We start from the raw sequence: 14,316 nt of genomic DNA, 5'->3' as shown, positions 1-14,316 counted from the left end.
TGGGGATTCTAGGGAATTTTCCAGGTCTCAAACAGACACGAGCAGCTGATGGTTGCTAGAAAGGTACTTATTGTATAAAAGCATCAGTCTCAAAGCCAAAGAGTTCATAGAATTAAAGTCTTTGCTAAAAGCTTTTGGCATAAAGTCTCCAATTCTGAGCTACAGCTTCTCGGCGTGGCATTCCGTCATCCCGGGCCGTAAAAGCGGTCCGTGAAGACGACGGTGCCACTGCTCTTCTTCTTTGGATGTTTTTTTTTCCCATCCCCATTACAGGAGATTAAATTCATAATCATCCAAACAGCTAAAAACACACTTGTAGAGCAATACTTTCTACACCAATCCAAACTTAATTCTAATATGCAAAAGCAATGTTCTTTTTACTTAAATCTTACATATCAGGTAAACACAAATCCCACGGCACACGCAACGACCGGGAGCAGCTGCCGGCTTCCGACCGGCCCCGCACCCCCACACCGAATCATCTCTCGCGTACGCCCAGCCACCCCAGGCAGCGTCCGACTGGATTTATCCGCCGGCAACACGGTAGGATTAACCGATTGCTCAGTATTTTGTCTCCCTACAGGACATGAATACCCCAAACTGCACAGAAAAGGCAGACTTGCTTCCAACTGAGACTACCAAAACTGCAAGGGACAACACTAAAAAAGGTCATGTCACAAAACACCAAAACAAAGCCTAGATAACCTGAGTTCCAAAATGCCAGAATAACCTGGTTTCGAGTAAATAGAACCCCAAATTTCAAAGCAGCAAAAAACTAGATTTCAAAATCTCAGTTTTAAAATACCGGAATACCCATTTCCAAAGTACCAAAAAAACCCCCAGTTTTAAATTACGAAAACAGCAAATGCAGAAATATCAAAGTAACCCACTTCTAAAACACCAGAACAAGTCCAAAAATACCAGCGTAGCCCAGTTTCAAATCACCGAGTTGAAAATTTCCAAAGGAATCCAATTGCAAAATACCAGAATACGGGGTTCGAAAATACCAAAATGATTCAGTTTCAAAATAGTAAACTACCGAGTTCCAAAATATGAAAAGCATCCAATTTCAAAATAACAAATTGCAAAATACCAATTTTCAGATGTCTTACACCGGCAGGAATCCCAAACCCAAATGAACACAGTTCTCGTCAAAACGGGATCTGCGCTAACAAAACGGCTATTTTCTTCCCTGAAAAGGTTTCCCCGGTGATCATCAATACACATAGTTATTTTGATCATTTAGGCGGGCGTAATAGAAATTTTACTTTAAAACCCAACATTTTTAGCGGTCCTCAGCTCGCGTCTCTGACACGCAGCATCCGGGCGGGACCGCCGGGGCCGGGATCGAAGAGCAGAGCGAGCCCGGTCCCCGCGGCCGCGCGGGGAAAGACCGAGCGGCGAGCAAAGGGAGCATTTATAAACCATATCGATATTTCACTGAAATTCAGGGCAGAGCAGCGACGGGGGCGCTCGGGGTCGGTCAGGATTAGCCCTAAACCAGCCGGCCAAACCCCCGACCCCTCAAGGGAAGCGGAAGTCAGTAACCGGTAATCGCCTAGGACCCCGTGAGGAATTTCCTCGGTCATCACAAACCCTGCACCCAGGGGATTTACGCAGCAGAATCCCCATTTCGGCCACGGCACCCGGAGGAGGAGGCCGGTTCTCTATCGCGGAAATGAAAGCCCAGCACCCCGGCGTTTCGGGGAGGGACAGCGGGACACATAAGGGAGGGAACGACCGGCAGGACCTTTCTCAGCGTCACCCCCACTCCAAGTTGCTGCAGCCCCAGGTGTGACCGGTGAGGACGAGAAGGCAGCAGCTCCTGGCAGAGGCAGTTTTCAGAGGGTTACCCGGGCAGACCCGCGCAGGGAGCCGCCGGAGGGGCCAGCGGGGGCATCCCGGGAGTTCCTCCAGGAACGAGGGTCCTGGCACCCAGCAGGGACCGGGGGAGCAGCCGGTTCCACCCGGGTGGGGACCGTCACTTTAGGACAAAGCCAAGGGAAAAGCCCGTCCTGCCGAGTAGGGGCACCCGAGCGGGCGGGGCAGCACGTGCGCTCCCGGGGGATGGGGGGGGGGGGGGGGGGGGTGGCAGTTTTCAGCTTTCCTCTTCTACCTCAGCACTCCCTCTCCACAGTCCCAAAGAAGGGATGGGTTATCAGGAAAAAAGGCGTTTAATCTGAGGGAAAAAGCTTCCTTTTCCACAATCGCCTGTGTTTGAATTGAAGAGAAATCCACTTCCCCTGCAATTTTGATAGTCTCAATTGGAGTCTCAATTGCCTTTTCTGTGCTGTTAGAGATATTAATTGATAGAGAATGCCCATTTTCTATTTTTTTCCACTTTAAGTGGAAAGGGAAAGCATGGATGATGCCTTTTTATGGATCTGAATTAACCGAAAAATGCCCCCTTTTCAATCACCAGGGAGATTTAAAGTGAGGAAAACCACTCTTTTTCCCAATATTTGACGGGTTTAAATTAAAGGGGAGAAGCCATTTATTTACCACTGTATCTGTTTAAGTGGAGGTAGCTGCCCCATTTGCTCATTTTTAGCGTTGCCTTTTCCAGCATGTCCTGGGGTCACTTTATGATATCGGTATCCCCAATCATCTGGTTTATGTTATATATTAAGTTCTGCACCTTTAAGACTGGCTCCAAAAGCGAGAGCGGGGGGAAGAAGAAGCACGCCGTTTGCGTTAAGGAACAAACATCACTCTCACACATCCCGCTCCTGGACCGTGGTGTCTGCAGCACGGACAGGCAGCGGGGCAGAGCTTCTCTCTGGCTTTTAGTTGGTTTTAGCTAGCTGAGGCAGAGGAGTTCCCTGGACCTTTGTTTTTTTTTCCTTTTTTTGTTTCCTTGGATCTGTGCAAACCTGCTCTGGATCGAACACCCAGCCAAACCCCGGGAGCTCACGCCTTTGGCCCACCGGGGCCCGGGCCTCGGCGCTTTTCATCGCCGGAAAGACCGATAAGAACTCGAGCGAGGCGAGCTACACCACATGAAAAGGACTTTTCTTCCTAAACTTGCCATCCCATCGAACAGTGAGAGGTTTTATTATTTCATATTATTCAATTTCTGTTAAATAAACAGCTTTTTCCACTTCTTTCCAAGGAATTTTTTTTTTTCCCTTTCCTGGACCAGTTGGTACGGAGGGGTCATTTCCCTGGGGAAACCCCCATTTGGAGTTTTCCTCCCTAATTTGCCCTAAACTAGGACACAGCATTTCAAGGGTTTAAAGCTGCATTTCAGGGTACTTCTACCCACGCCGTGGCACCAAATATTTCCAACAGGAGCGAGCCAAGCAGGTATGTAACGGTAATGCCAGCTGAGAGTCTATTCTTTTTCTTATTTTCATTTATAATGTAGAGAGCCCTAATTAGAGGTCCCTATGAGACACCATTCATATCTATACTATTCTTCTCCACCCTAATTAATCACAGGGGGAGTGCTACTTAGTAATCACTAACAAATAATTATGCAAGTCCATAAATTATCCAGCTTAGCCGGCAACACTGCTGAAACACAAAGTTTTGCTTCTTACCTTTTTTTTTTTTCCTTTGCTCCATTGCTCTGAGTAATTGCAGTAAAAAAAAGAAAACACCGTCTTTTCCCAAAGAGTTTTCTTCTACGCAGAGCTCCTTACCTCAATTTTAACTCAGAGGAGCCAAACAGCTACGGTCCCTCTGAGGGCTTTTATACCCAGTGGGATTTGCCGCCTCCCTTTTCCCAGGCAGCGTGGGAAAAAGAGGCGGGCTCAATTAGGGGTATATTAACCCCAGGCTGTGCTAAGGGGCATTATTCCCTCCAAGGGAATCAGCTGGGCTAAAGAGCTTGTCTCTCATTTCAGCGAAGAGGCTCTTTCAATATACTCCAGCCTGCTTTTAGCAGGTATCTTTTGGGCATTTGAAGCAGCAGAGGTTTTGAAAACACCTTGAAGAAAACATTATTGAACATAGGGAGTATTTAAGTTCATGATTTTGGGTTGGGAGTTCAGGGGTGATAAGATGCTTTTATAATGATTCTTCTGTTTGGGTTTTTTTTAGGAGGATTGCAGTTTCCTGAAGTTCTAGGTCACGTCAACTGCGATACTTCAGATTCTCTCAACAGATTCATCGTGACACAAAAGGGAACCGCTGCGGCAGCTTTCCTTAGCAGCGGATCGGTCTCTCCAATGGATTCGCTTCGGAGAGATAAGTCGAGGGCTGTGGTCACAGAGGGGATCGAAGCAGGGTAGTGGGTTAGGATTCACCCCGGTTAGGGTTTTGAGTCAGCTATGGGAAGGGGGAGGTTTGAGAACTGGCCTCTGGGGCCACCGTGAGGGAAAGGCTCACTTTGGCTAACAATGCTGAGGCGGGCAGGGCAGAGCAGTCCCAAGGTGTGTTGTCACTTGTCTGTCGTGCTTTCCGTGTCTTCCGTTCATCTCGTGTAACGTGTCTCTTGCCTTAGTCCTCCCAGGAGCTTATGAGAAACCCCAGGTCCTTCCGGTCATCTCCCATCTTTGCGTTCCTCGGCCCGGGGCCGACGCCGGCGAAGTTTCGATTCGGGAGGTCAGACAGGCGTCAGAATCGCATCTCTGTTCAGCAGCATCCGATCGGATGTCTTCTTAGGTCTTGTTCTCAGCTGTGTTGACAGCTGTATGCAGTAATCTTTCTTTACAGTGGATAAGGACTTGTGCCGATTCAAAGGCAGGCAGAGGCTTTCAGCCACAGGATTCTCAGGCATCCGTCTCCGCGGTTCTCGGAATAAGTCGTTCCGTTAGCATCTTTTTCCTCCGGGGTCATCCGAGCCCGGCGGGCTCGCCTTCGGTCCCCCCTCGGTCATCTCGTTCAGCATTCTCTCGGTCCTCGTGAGGACTTTCTCGTCCCAGAGAGTTTTCTCTCCCCATCGTGTCCCCTCGTCTCACGTGTCACGGGTGTCTGGGGGTATTCGGTCCGGAACTGCTCTGCCCTGCCGCCCGGCCCCGTTGCAGGTGTTCAAGGACAAGTCCCGGGCACTTGTAATTGGAGACTCGTAATACGGGCTGTAGTTGGAGTCTAGGTAGTATTCTTATGTTGGCAGAAGGTGTCTGGAGCTGTGAAGTTACCCTGCAGCAGTTTGACCTTTTTCCTAACTTTCTTTCAGATGCGGATGGATCGACCTCCCGGCAGAGCGCCCCGTCCCAGATGAGGCGATCCCCCTGAGAAGGTCGGTCACGGTTCTTCTTTTGTAGCAGGGCTGGAGTCGGTCACTGTGTTACAGCTCTGCTCTTTGTCTTTTTTTTTAGGAAGTAAAGCCGGATAGCAGCAGTGAAGGCGAAGCATTGTGAAGGTGAGCCTCGGTTGGTGAAGAGAAGCAGTTGTTCTTGCTGGGGTCTCAGTTTCTGGTGCAACTTCCAGCATTCCTGCTTGTTTGTGTGTTTTAGGCTGCCTCCTGATGTTGTGCTGAGGCCCCCTCACTGACCTGCCAAGAGACCCGGTTTGCTTCTCCGGTGAGCCTCAGCAAATGTTACCGGAGTCCGTGACGAAGCCTCGACCTCGTCCACGTGAAGGTGCGGTCCGGGTAGCCTTTAGCCACGGCCGAGGAGTCGCGGCGAGTCGGGGGCGTCGGGAGGAGCGGCGACGGCGCGCTCAACTTTTAGCGACGCCGCATTGCCTCCTCTCCGTTTATTCTAGGCGTGCCCCGCGACGACGGCGTCCGCCTCGGAGCGTGGCCGAAGCGTGTGGCCCGAGGACCCGGGCGTTCCTAAGAGACGGTGAGTAGGAGCATAGTTGGGTTTTGGTGAATATGCCACTAAGATTCTGCACTTGTATTTGCTTTTCTTTATCATAGGTGATGATGCTTGTCTGAGACAACAGCCCGGCGAGAGAAGAACTTCCCATACGGCGAGGTGGCTTCGTTTGGCCCCTGACCGGCCTCTCGCCGTGACTTACGTCTTCAGCCATCCGAGAGATAAGCGGAGCCCGCAGAGGGGATCAAAGCAGGGCGGCGGGTCGGGACTCAGATCGGTTTGGGTTTTTGAGTGAGCTTTGGGGATGGGGAGGCTCTAGAAATGACCCCATAGGCCCCATCGAGGGAAAGCCTCACTTTGGCTCGCAGTGCTGAGGCGGGCAGGGCAGAGCAGTCCCAGGGTGTGTCGTCACATGTCTCTCGTGCCTTCCGTGTCTTCCGCGCATCTCGTGTAACGTGTCTCTTGCCTTAGCTCTCCCAGGGGCTTTTGAGAAACCCCGGGGTCCTTCCGGTCATCTCCCATCTTTGCGTTCCTCGGCCCGGGGCCGACGCCGGCGAAGTTTCGATTCGGGAGCTCGGACAGGCGTCGGAATCGCATCTCTGTTCAGCAGCATCCGATCGGATGTCTTCTTAGGTCTTGTTCTCAGCTGTGTTGACAGCTGTATGCAGTAATCTTTCTTTACAGTGGATAAGGACTTGTGCCGATTCAAAGGCAGGCAGAGGCTTTCAGCCACAGGATTCTCAGGCATCCGTCTCCGCGGTTCTCGGAATAAGTCGTTCCGTTAGCATCTTTTTCCTCCGGGGTCATCCGAGCCCGGCGGGCTCGCCTTCGGTCCCCCCTCGGTCATCTCGTTCAGCATTCTCTCGGTCCTCGTGAGGACTTTCTCGTCCCAGAGAGTTTTCTCTCCCCGTCGTGTCCCCTCGTCTCACGTGTCACGGGTGTCTGGGGGTATTCGGTCCGGAACTGCTCTGCCCTGCCGCCCGGCCCCGTTGCAGGTGTTCAAGGACAAGTCCCGGGCACTTGTAATTGGAGACTCGTAATACGGGCTGTAGTTGGAGTCTAGGTAGTATTCTTATGTTGGCAGAAGGTGTCTGGAGCTGTGAAGTTACCCTGCAGCAGTTTGACCTTTTTCCTAACTTTCTTTCAGATGCGGATGGATCGACCTCCCGGCAGAGCGCCCCGTCCCAGATGGGGCGATCCCCCTGAGAAGGTCGGTCACGGTTCTTCTTTTGCAGCGGGGCTGGAGTCAGTCACTGTGTTACAGCTCTGCTCTTTGTATTTTTTTTCAGGAAGTAAAGCCGGATAGCAGCAGTGAAGGCGAAGCATTGTGAAGGTGAGCCTCGGTTGGTGGAGAGAAGCAGTTGTTCTTGCTGGAGTCTCAGTTTCTGCTATAACTTTAATCCCTTGTTTTTTTATATTAGGTGGTCTACTTGCAAGATATCCCAGCCCAGGATGCCAGAGGACAGGTGGGTGCAAGCTCTAAGTGTGTTTTGGTGTTTAAGTCCCTGGTTTGCTGATAATGTTTAGTTCTCTAAGATAGAATGAAAGAACCACATGACAAATCCCACGTTGTGGATCCTGACACGAATCGGTGTCACGGACAGGATTCTGAGAGACAGAAGGGGTTGCAGATTTGTCGTGCACTCGGTATCGGGGGAAAGACGTCTCGCCTCAGCCGCCCCTAGCCTGCCACGCCTGTGAGCAGTGTCTAGAAAGCAAGGGAGGCGATTCGAATTTCTCAAAAACTGCACACACCTCGGTGCAAAGCACCCCACACTCATTTGAGGGCTCTGTCTTCAGAATTTTACAAGGGATATTTGAGTACAAGAGTTTAGACTGACTGATTTTTCTGTTTAAAGTACTTGTTTGCTGATAATGTTTAGTTCTCTAAGATAGAATGAAGGAACCACATGACAAATCCCACCTTGTGGATCCTGACACGAATCGGTGTCACGGACAGGATTCTGAGAGACAGAAGGGGTTGCAGATTTGTCGTGCATTCGTTCTCGGGCAAAGACGTTTTGCCTCAGCCGCCCCTAGCCTGCCACGCCGGTGAGCAGTGTCTAGAAAGCAAGGGAGGCGATTCGAATTTTTTAAAAACTGCACACGCCTAGATGCAAAGCACCCCACACTCGTTTGAGGGCTCTGTCTTCAGAATTTTACAAGGGATATTTGAGTACAAGAGTTTGGACTGACTGATTTTTCTGTTTAAAGTACTTGTTTGCTGATAATGTTTAGTTCTCTCAGATAGAATGAAAGAACCACATCACAAATCCCACCTCGTGGATCCCGACACGAATCGGTGTCACGGACAGGATTCTGAGAGACAGAAGGGGTTGCAGATTTGTCGTGCACTCGCTATCGGGGGAAAGACGTTTCGCCTCAGCCGCCCCTAGCCTGCCACGCCCGTGAGCAGTGTCTAGAAAGCAAGGGAGGCGATTCGAATTTTTTAAAAACTGCACATGCCTAGATGCAAAGCACCCCACACTCGTTTGAGGGCTCTGTCTTCAGAACTTTACAGGGGATCTTTGAGTACGAGAGGTGGGACTGAGTGGTTTTTCTTCTGTTTAAGTCCCTGGTTGGCTGACAAGCTTTCGTAGTCCAAGCTGGAATAAAGGAACCGCATCAGGAATTTCACCTTGAGCATGGTGCCAGACATATTTTCTGTTTTGTCCGAGGTTCCGTGCAGAGAGGCAGAGCCGAAGTTTGCGATCGGCCGCACCGATCGGCCCCCGGCGCGGGGGACGTCTCGACGTACGCATCCTATCGAGGATGGGTCTTGTCCTATTACGTTACAAAAGGTAAGCGTCACAGGTGGAAGTTGGGATCAGGGGAAAAGCATTTATAATCAGTGGAGCCAATTTAAAGTTAAGGTACAGGACAGGGCTGTAGTGGGGTGGGCCCCTCTGAAGCCAAGGGAGAGGGTTTCTTTTCGAGCTCCCCAGAGCTTTTGCCGGGCAGGGCAGTTCCAATCCATCCTCTCACGCTCTCGCGTTTCACGTCGTCGGCCGTCTCAGCCTCTCGACGTCGTTGTGGATTTTTTCGTCCGAGGAACCGGCCTTCGCGTCCCCGCGGCTATCGCCACGTTCACCCGGCAGACATCGCCTGCGCTCGCCTCTGTAAAGTGCCTTGTGCTGTGCTTGCCTGTGTAAAGTGCCTTGTGCTGTGCTTGCCTGTGTAAAGTGCCTTGTGCTGTGCTTGCCTGTGTAAAGTGCCTTGTGCTGTGCTTGCCTCTGTAAAAAGTGCCTTGTGCTGTGCTTGCCTCTGTAAAAAGTGCCTTGTGCTGTGCTTGCCTCTGTAAAAAGTGCCTTGTGCTGTGCTCGCCTCTGTAAAAAGTGCCTTGTGCTGTGCTCGCCTCTGTAAAAAGTGCCTTGTGCTGTGCTTGCCTCTGTAAAAAGTGCCTTGTGCTGTGCTTGCCTCTGTAAAAAGTGCCTTGTGCTGTGCTCGCCTCTGTAAAAAGTGCCTTGTGCTGTGCTCGCCTCTGTAAAAAGTGCCTTGTGCTGTGCTCGCCTCTGTAAAAAGTGCCTTGTGCTGTGCTCGCCTCTGTAAATAGTGCCTTGTGCTGTGCTCGCCTCTTTAAATAGTGCCTTGTGCTGTGCTCGCCTCTGTAAAAAGTGCCTTGTGCTGTGCTCGCCTCTGTAAAAAGTGCCTTGTGCTGTGCTCGCCTCTGTAAAAAGTGCCTTGTGCTGTGCTCGCCTCTGTAAAAAGTGCCTTGTGCTGTGCTCGCCTCTGTAAAAAGTGCCTTGTGCTGTGCTCGCCTCTGTAAAAAGTGCCTTGGCTTGGAGCTGCCCTGCCCTGGCCCATAGTTAGAGTTAGGTAGAACAGGTATAAAAGGTTATAGGTCCTGTTTTCTATGAGGTTTTTGTGTACAAAATGTGTGGGCCTAGAGGGGGGCTGAGTCATAGCTATCATACAATCCCTCACTGACCACCTTGTGTTGTCTTGCAGGTCTCTGATGCCTATTTTCTGAGGATCTACCATTTGATGTTGAGAAGCAGCAGCGAGAAGATGTCTCGGGGCATTTTGTTCAGCACAGTGTTTCAAATAAGGGTTGCGGTCACTGTGTGAGTTAGAGTCTCCTGCTGTGTGTCAGGGCGTGTCTGTCTGTGAGAGTCGGTGGGTCTGGGCGTGTGTGTGTGTGTGCGTGTTGTGCGGTTCTAACCTTGTGTGTATTGTTTTTGCTTTTCAGGACTTTAAATTCACTTTTAAATTTAGAATAAAAAATCCCCAGCTGGGGGGGTTTTTTTTTTTTCCTCCCAGCTGGGGTTTTTTTTCCTCGGTCCCGGCCGGTCTGCGAGGCGACAGTCATCGCCTAAGTTTGGGCACGGACCGGCCCCGGACCGGGGTTTTCGTCAGGCAGGCTGATTTTTGAGGCCCCTGGGAACTGTGTTCCCGTGGGGTAGGAGGGGGGGGTGTGTGTGTGTGTGTGTGTGTGTGTGCGTGTTGTGCGGTTCTAACCTTGTGTGTATTGCTTTTGCTTTTCAGGACTTTAAATTCACTTTTAAATTTAGAATAAAAAATCCCCAGCTGGGGGGGTTTTTTTTTTTTCCCTCCCAGCTGGGGTTTTTTTTCCTCGGTCCCGGCCGGTCTGCGAGGCGACAGTCATCGCCTAAGTTTGGGCACGGACCGGCCCCGGACCGGGGTTTTCGTCAGGCAGGGTGATTTCGAGGCCCCCGGGAACCGAGTTCCCGTGGGGTAGGAGGGGTGTGTGTTGTGCGGTTCTAACCTTGTGTGTATTGCTTTTCAGGACTTTAATTTAACTTTTAAATTTAGAATAAAAAATCCCCAGCTGGGGGGGTTTTTTTTTTTTCCCTCCCAGCTGGGGTTTTTTTTCCTCGGTCCCGGCCGGTCTGCGAGGCGACAGTCATCGCCTAAGTTTGGGCACGGACCGGCCCCGGACCGGGGTTTTCGTCAGGCAGGGTGATTTCGAGGCCCCCGGGAACCGAGTTCCCGTGGGGTAGGAGGGGTGTGTGTTGTGCGGTTCTAACCTTGTGTGTATTGCTTTTCAGGACTTTAATTTAACTTTTAAATTTAGAATAAAAAATCCCCAGCTGAGGGGGTTTTTTTTTTTTCCCTCCCAGCTGGGGTTTTTTTTCCTCGGTCCCGGCCGGTCTGCGAGGCGACAGTCATCGCCTAAGTTTGGGCACGGACCGGCCCCGGACCGGGGTTTTTGTCAGGCAGGCCGATTTTCAGGCTCCCGGGAACCACGTTCCTGAGGACCACTGCAAGCAGGGTTATAACGGGGCGGTTGAGAGGAGAGCGAAGGTGAGTGTGTGTGTGAGCAGAAGCCGGCTTCTGTGGCGAATGAGTATTGTGTTTTCTGTGTGCTCCTTGTGGTTTGGGGGAGCAGTAATAATGAAACAGCATGTATTGTCCTTTTCAGAAATGGTTATATTACGTTAATATGTATTTGGCTTGTATTGTTCTGTATTTGCTGCTGTGTTTCTCTGTATTGTTCTGTATGTGAATTAGGAGTTTTTCAGCGTGTACAGCAATTGTATTTTATTGTAATGCATTTGTATCCAGTTTCTATGTGTTTTTCTGTACTGTAAATAAATTCATTCAATAAAGTTGCCTCACCCCTAATAAAGATGATCCCTCCCACCCCCTCCCCCCAACCCCTGTGTCTTTGGTGTGGTGTAGTCATTATTTTCATTCTATTTCTTGCTTTTCTGTCTGTTTCTAACCTTATTTCTGTCTGTCACTTCCTCTATTTTTCTGTTCCTTTGCTCTCTGACTCCAACCCTTTATTTTCCCTCCAACTCTGTTTCCTTTCCTTCTAGCTCCGAGTTAGACAGACAGCAAATGGAGTCGATTCCTTTCCACTGTAACTCAGTTCCAGTGAACAGGAATCGTCTCTGTTTCCTTTCTCTCTACCTCTGAGTTAGACAGAAAAGAAATAGAGTCGGTTTCTCTCCACTCTCCCTCTGTCTCTTTTCTCTCCAACTCTGTTTCTTTTCCCTCTAGCTCCGAGTTGGACAGACAGCAAATGGAGTCGATTCCTTTCCCCTGTAACTCTGAGTTACAGGGACAAGGCATCGTCTCTGTTTCCTTTCTCTCCACCTCTGAGTTAGACAGAAAAGAAATAGAGTCGGTTTGTCTCCACCCTTCCTCTGTTTCTTTTCCCTCTCGCTCCGAGTTAGACAGACAGCAAACGGAGTCGATTCCTTTCCACTGTAACTCAGTTACAGTGACCAGGAATTGCCTCCGTTTCCTTTCTCTCTACCTCTGAGTTAGACAGAAAAGAAGTAGAGCTGTTTTCTTTTCCCTCCAACTTTGTTTTCTTTCCCTCTAGCTCCGAGTTAGACAGAAAGCAAACGGAGTTGATTTCTTTCCACTGTAACTCAGTTACAGTGAACAGGAATTGTCTCTGCTTTGTTTCTCTCTACCTCCGAGTTAGATGGAAATGAAAGAGAGTTGGTTTCTTTTCCCCCATCCCTCTCTTCTTTTTCTTTCCACTTCAACTCTGTTTCTTTTCTCTCTCACTCAGAGGGAAAGGAAATAGAGTTTTTATTTTGTTCCACTCTCCCTCTCTTTGTTTTCCTTCTAACTTTGTTTTCCTTCTAACTTTGTTTCCTTTCCCTCTGTGTTTCTTTGCACTGTCCCTCTCTTTCTTTCCACTCTAAGTCTCTCTCCCTTTTCTCTGTAACTCAGCCTTAGACTTAGACTTTATTTCTTTTTGTTCTCTATTTCCTTTCCCTCTAACTCTGAGTTACAGAGAAAAGAACCTTTCTTTTCTCTCAAGTTTGAGTTCATCCTTTCTTTTCACTCCAACTTTAAGTTTGAGTGAAAAGAAATGATCAACTCAAACTCTTTTCTCTTCTAACTTTGTGTTTTGCTTTCTAGCTTTAAAGTTTAAAAAAAGCAGCAGTAGAACCTTTCATGCTCCCGGGGAGTAAATAAACAAAATAAATCTTGATTATAAATACATACCATTTACTCCCCGGGAGCACGAAACCTTCTACTGCTGCACCAGACTTATAGTTTTTATTCTTTTTCTTTATAGTATATACCCTATATAGGGGGTCCACACCCATACACAGCCACACTATACCCACCCCATACCCCACTCACACCCTCACCAGCTCCTACACCAAACCCACACACGACTTAACCCAACCCCAAGGACCTACCCCACCCCTGCACCCCCCAGCCCCGAGCACCCACTCCCCAATCACCCACCCCGCCCCTGCACCCCCCCCAGCCCCAATCACTCACCCCACCCCTGCACCCCCCAGCCCCAAGCACCCACTCCCCAATCACTCACCCCAGCCCAAAGCACCCACTCCGCAATCACTCACCCCAGCCCCAAGCACTGACCCCGCCCCTGCACCCCCCCAACACCCAGCAGCCCCCCCCCCCCCAGCCATACACAACAGCTATCCCCTCCCACAGACCCCCAGCCCAACACACAACACACCAAGCACTTCCCCCTATTCAGCACCCACACCATAAAAAAGCCCCACACATAACACCAAACAAATGACCCCACCCCAAATCAGCACCAAAATGACATCAACAACACCCCAGCCCCACACCAGAGCTGTCCGTCGCACCGCCCCCGGCCCCGTACCAGAGCTGTCCGTCACGCCGCGCCGCCCCCAGCCCCGCCCCGGAGCTGTCCATCACGCCACGCCGCCCCCGGCCCCACCCCGGAGCTGTCCGTCACGCCGCGCCACCCCCGGCCCCGCCCTGGAGCTGTCCGTCACGCCGCGCCGCCCCCGGCCCCGCCCCGGAGCTGTCCATCACGCCGCGCCGCCCCCGGCCCCGCGCCGGAGCTGTCCGTCACGCCACGCCGCCCCCGGCCCCGCCGCGGAGCTGTCCGTCACGCCGCGCCGCCCCCGGCCCCGCCCCGGAGCTGTCCGTCACGCCGCACCGCCCCCTAGGACAGCCTCCGATGACGTCACGCAGCCGCCATGTTGAAAAACGGCAAAAAATTTTTTTAATAAAATACGTAAAAAACGACAAAAAAACGACATAGTAACACAAGCACGAGACCCCCCGCCCAACCCGCCGACCCCCCCGGCGACAAAAAAACCGCCGCAAACGACGGCAATCGATCCGAACCACCGCGAACCGTACGGGCGCCACGCCGCCGCGGGACGGCCGCGCACCGACCCGAAACGACCCCCCGGCGCGCGCCAGCGCGCCGGGAGGTCGTTTCGGGTCGGTGCGCGGCCGTCCCGCGGCGGCGCGGCGCCGGCAAAACCCCCCGACACGGGCGCCGCCATCTTGGCCGGAAGTACGTCACGGCAGCCATGGCAACCGCGAGAAATCACATATGCGCATGCGCGCCGCCATTTTGTCACCAAAAACAAGCACCATAGCAACCCAAAACGCGGCGCCGCCAACCGCGGAAAGAACGGCGCGAAATGCCGCGCGTCAGCGCGGCATTTCGCGCCGTTCTTTCCGCGGTTGGCGGCGCCGCGTTTCGGCGCCAAAAAAACGCACGACGCCACCGATATAAACAAAGACATGAGCGCAGCCATTTTGAACCGGAAATCCGTACAGGCGGCCATTTTAAACCGGAAGTTCCATGGCGGCAGCCATTTTGAACCGGAAATCCGTACAGGCGGCCATTTTAAACCGGAAGTTCCATGGCGGCAGC

At 51.4% G+C, this 14,316-nt stretch overlaps 1 long non-coding RNA gene across 1 annotated transcript; it reads left to right on the top strand.

Moving 5' to 3' along the window:
* Nucleotides 1-5,118: 5,118 nt before the first annotated feature.
* LOC131589477 (uncharacterized) lies at nt 5,119-6,887 on the top strand. The gene is made up of 5 exons (XR_009279754.1): nt 5,119-5,185; nt 5,265-5,308; nt 5,403-5,528; nt 5,653-5,732; nt 5,810-6,887. It is a non-coding gene; the product is annotated as an uncharacterized LOC131589477 (long non-coding RNA).
* Nucleotides 6,888-14,316: the final 7,429 nt, after the last annotated feature.

This window comes from Poecile atricapillus, chromosome 28 (genome assembly GCF_030490865.1).
Source record: "Poecile atricapillus isolate bPoeAtr1 chromosome 28, bPoeAtr1.hap1, whole genome shotgun sequence".
NCBI lineage: Eukaryota > Metazoa > Chordata > Aves > Passeriformes > Paridae > Poecile > Poecile atricapillus.
The sequence above is the reverse complement of the archived record's forward strand: the minus strand, read 5'-3'. Positions and strand labels throughout refer to the sequence as shown.